Genomic DNA, 5,000 nt, shown 5'->3' with positions numbered 1-5,000 from the left:
AGTCACTGTGTTAAATGCACCTACTTGAAAGGTACAAGATAAATAATGTACTAGATACTAATTATTCTCCAGAGTCTTCTAGCTGTATTCCACTTTACTCTAGTCGTTTGTGTATGGTGCTTATGACTTCATCCATATGAGAGCAGCGCGTCTGTCCGAATGGTTACCTGGTCAGGACCTCACCGTGTTGGACTCTGGTTCATGAGAAACCTTGAGAAAGACCTGAACTTAAGGCAGAGAGATACAGAGGAACAGAAGGAGAAATGACTTCTGACAGTCTCCTATAAACACTTTAGTCTGGCAGTAAATCTGACAAACACATTACCTTGTCATGGTTTGCCCACCCTATTGACAAAAAAAAAATAAAAAAATATCTTGGCAATCTTTTTAGAATTTAGAGGAACACAGATTGGTCCTTCAGTCTCTCCCAGATGGGAGCTGCACCGCTATTGGTGGAGCGGTGAGGGAGGGAGGGGGTCCGTGTTGTTGGCACGGTAGAGTGGGGGTTGGAGGTTGGAGGGAGCGTGGGAGGTCAGGATTGACATTTGCTTTTGTGTGGGGAAGGTGCGCACTGTGGTTGCGGAGCATCCGGAAGCCTTCTGTCGCCCGCTGTAGCTCTCCTGTGGGTGTGGGGGGAGGGAGAGAGAAAGAGAGGGAGAGAGAGAGAGAGAGAGAGAGAGAGAGGGGAGGGAGGGAGGGAGAGAGAGAGAGAGGGAGCGGGGAGAGAGAGAGAGAAGAGAGAGAGTGAGCGGGGGAGAGAGAGAGAGTGAGCGGGGGAGAGAGAGAGAAGAGGGAGAGAGTGAGTGGGGGAGAGAGAGAGAGAGTGAGTGGGGGGAGAGAGAGAGAGGGAGAGAGTGAGTGGGGAGAGAGAGAGTGGGGGGAGAGAGAGAGAGAGGTGAGTGAGGGGAGAGAGAGAGAAGAGAGAAGAAAGAGAGTGGGGGGAGAGAGGGAGAGAGAGTGAGTGGGGGGAGAGAGAGAGAGGGAGAGAGAGTGAGTGGGGGGAGAGAGAGAGAGAGTGTGAGTGGGGGGAGAGAGAGAGAGAGTGTGAGTGGGGGGAGAGAGGGAGAGAGTGATTGATGGGATAATACAGCAGTCTTTTCAATTCACTTTGCGAATGATAATAGAGGAGGAGTGGCTTTCTGACAAGCACTGGGTACAGATCAGCGTGGAAAAGGTCACGTTGAATTCTTGCAAGCTTAAGATAGTTGTCAGAGAAATTTCTTCTTGCTTAAATGCTGCAGGTTCATAACGGGCGCTGTGTACAGTGACCCTGTGGCACCAAGGGTCACTCCTGCTGCGTGGGTGTTGCTAAGAGACTTGTAGAGTTGCTCGGTACGCTGGGTCTTCGTGACCATTCACCATGATTCAGGACTGTTTATGCACTGTGCCGTCATAAGGAGTCATTCTCTCCTTCGAAATGCAAAGTGAGAGTGTTCACCTCAGGTACACAGTGAGAGAGAGAGAGAGAGAGAGAGAGAGGGAGAGAGAGAGAGAGAGATCATGTGCAGTGTTATCTCGCAGTGAATCTCTCGTTCTCTCTCTCGTTCTCTCTCTCTCTCTCATTGCAGTGGCTATAAAGATTAATGGTGCTCTTCATTATATATGTACATGGCCAATTCAATAACATCAAACTTATTTATTTATTTGGTTCATTAATTTAGTGCTCTTTAATATATTAGATCAGTTATGTTTTTTTCTTCTTCATTTGTGTTGCATACATGTTTTCTACATGTTTTTTTTTTTTTAATTAAGGACTATTTTAACCTACAGGACATCGATTTCGACTCACCCCAAGATGGAATTATGGCAGGTTGCGGACGAGATCTCTGTGCTAGAGAGATCTCTATACCTGGCCTTCATTTCGGAGCTGTTAGCCTCCTGATGTTAAAGGAGCAGTGAAGTTTGTGTGATGTTATCAAACATCTCCACGTCCCCATCCCATTCGCTGGTGTCCCTTAATCGGCCTTGATTTTATTGGATGAAATTGTTTATGCGCTGATTACATTAAGAGCTTAATGAAGGCTGACGAACAGGCATGGTCAGGCTGATCATGAAACCAGGGATCGGATTCGTCCTCCTAATCCCGCCTCATGCTGGATTGGATCTGGATTATATTGGGAGGGATGTGATGGGTTAAAGTTTATGTGAGTCCTGAAGGACAGCAGCAAATACCTTTCTTGTCTCATCGCCAAGTTTTAGACACCCCTCTATTCTTTCCTCCATCTGTCTCTCTCTCTCTCTCTCTCTCTCCCTCTCTCTCCCACCCCCCCCTCTCTCTCTCCCCCTCTCTCTCTCTCTCTCTCTCTCCCTCTCTCTCTCTCTCTCTCCCTCCCTCTCTCTCCTCTCTCTCCCTCCCTCTCTCTCTCTATTCCTCTCTCTCTCCTCCCTCTCTCTCTCTATTCCTCTCTCTTCCTCTCTCTCTCTCTCTCTCTCTTCCTCTCTCTCTCTCTTCCTTTCTCTCTCTTCCTCTCTCTTGCTTGGTGGGGGACTTTGTGGACAGTGCAGGTGTCCTCCTGTGGAAGCTGCGTTCAGTCATGTGACCTATCCAGCTCCAAACTGGCATGTTTGTTTTTTTGTTTTTTTTACCTGTCTGTATTGCTGTCATCCTTGACATTACTGGTTGTCATGGACGGTTGTTGTTTCTGTTGCTCTTAAAACTGTAGGTTTAAATTCTGTGGCTTTTTACATTAATCACAAATCAAGTGATTTTGGGTCATTTGATTGGTTAGTTGATTCTGTCAAGCTATTTGATTGGTTAGGCAACTGTGCATGTATGGTTGAGTGAGACAATGACAGATCTACCACGGTGGGTCAGTGTGGGTGCCCACGAACATTGGTGTGCCAGGGAAGTCCGAAGTACCTGCTGTATGTCTCCATGCTCTGACACACCTGACTGATCTCATCATTTCTAAGCTCTTCACGAGGTGAGACGTGTGTTAGTACAGCGACAACACACACATGCAGAGAGTATGCAGTCTCCAGGAGTGTGATCCCCCAGACTGGGAATAACTGATCTATCTTAACTGACCCAGTTTCTGACCCATTTTCTGACCCAGTGAATGAAACACAGTGGCAAACAATGAGTAGGCACAGTAGTGGATAAAAATGTTTCAGTATGTGTTTCAGTATATATTTCAGTATGTGTTTCAGTATGTGTTTCAGTATGTGTTTCAGTATGTGTTTCAGTATGTATTTTAGTATGTGTTTCAGTATGTGTTTCAGTATGTATTTCAGTATGTGTTTCAGTATATGTTTCAATATATGTTTCAGTATGTGTTTCAGTATGTGTTTCAGGCCAGGTACTGATGGAACAGCTTGACTGGGCTTCACTGTGCATTTCTCCCTATTTGGCTGTGTTTCTCTAAGTGCTGTGTTGTCAGGGCTACCAAACGCCTCCTGCCTCTGACTCCAAGTCAGTCTGTAATGTTGCAGATAAAGTTTGTAGGAAGAGGCGGCTAAAGGCAGGCGCTTCCTGACTCAACATTCTCCGGCAGACGCAAACACTCTGCTGTCGACAGTTGGCTTTAGCGTTTCAGAAATGGACTGAATGAAAAGGTGAGATTGGGGTTTGATATTATAAAGACTTTCCACCAATCGCACCAGTCTGGTGGGGAATACTGGAGCAGCAGGTGCTGGTCCATGTTGTCTCCCCGGTGTTAGGACTTTGTGCCAGTCGCGCCCATACATACCTGGTCAGTTCCATGCGTCCGTGTCCACTGATGTTTTTAATGCTTTTTGGCGTGAGGTTCTTGACATTGTGGAACTTTCAGTGATGTTATAATATGTAAAGGGTTCAACACCTTCGCATCACAAGCCTGTGGTATTCTGAATTCTGCTCGTTCTGAAAATGCAGGGAATAATAATGCCAGTCCTACTGGTACTGAAATCTAGAGTGCTGGGTATTGCACTGGTTTTGTATGTTTGAATGTTGTATAATCATTTATTATAAGTATAAGCCCAGTAGATGCAATGGGCCTCCTATTAGGATATAATTCCTCTGTTAACATAAGGCTCTTGTATTATTGGCAGGGGTTGGTGTGTGTTGAGCTATGGTTCGACCAAATGAGACCAGAAAGAAACAGCATTTGTCAACAATCAGCAGTTTTCAGTAAGAAGCTGTAGTTGATGAACCCATAACTATGCGACACGCCGGGCGCTGTGAGTGTGTGGGCGCCGATGTTGTGGTGCTTTGTTTGTTGGCATTTTGCGGAAGCGAGGCTGCGTTCAGAGCGGCCCGAATGGCCGCGATCAATAACAACACTGCCCAACCTGCAGGACGCCGAGAGAGTGGCGTCTTCCTGCTACTCTCCCCCAACTCACTGCACCTGCCGCAGGCTTGGTGTCGCGCTGAAAGCAGACCCCGGATCCCACCGCCAGACGCAGATCAGTTCCCCTTGAGGACTAGTAATGTTTAATGATCTACTGGCCCTCATCAGTAAACCAGACAGTGATGCTGACACACACACACACACACACACACACACACACACACACACACAGACACACACAGCCACCCACGCACAGACAAACACACATGCGCGCGCGCGCGCACACACACAGACAACGGGGCAGATGGCAGAAAGAAAACCACCCCTTGGGGTGGCCCCTGCAGGCATCATTAGATGCCTCGGTACTGTTCAGATGAGGCTCTGGCTCAGATCACCACTGGCTTTGTGAAGAGCTACGTGGAGAATAAAGATACCATCTCAATATACTTACAACTCTCATTTTGTTGTTTTCTTTTGGTTTATTTTTAGCAGGCGTCAAATGCAGCTCTGACTCTGCGACGGGCCTTCCGGTTCATAACAGGCAAAGGTCGTAACGCACAGTAACTCATCCCTCCCTCCGAGCTGTGCTCAGCACTGAACTCCTGAGCCCTGAGAGTCCTCCAGTGAGATTATTTCTCTCTCTGTCCATCGTTATTTATCTCTCTGAGCTTGGCTCTCCTTTTCTCTAGCCCCCTCCCACTCTGATCTGTTTATTCTGTCTCTCAGATTCAC

The sequence above is a fragment of the Electrophorus electricus genome, chromosome 8 (genome assembly GCF_041902795.1).
Source record: "Electrophorus electricus isolate QZ-2024a chromosome 8, ASM4190279v1, whole genome shotgun sequence".
Lineage (NCBI taxonomy): Eukaryota > Metazoa > Chordata > Actinopteri > Gymnotiformes > Gymnotidae > Electrophorus > Electrophorus electricus.
The sequence above is the reverse complement of the archived record's forward strand: the minus strand, read 5'-3'. Positions refer to the sequence as shown.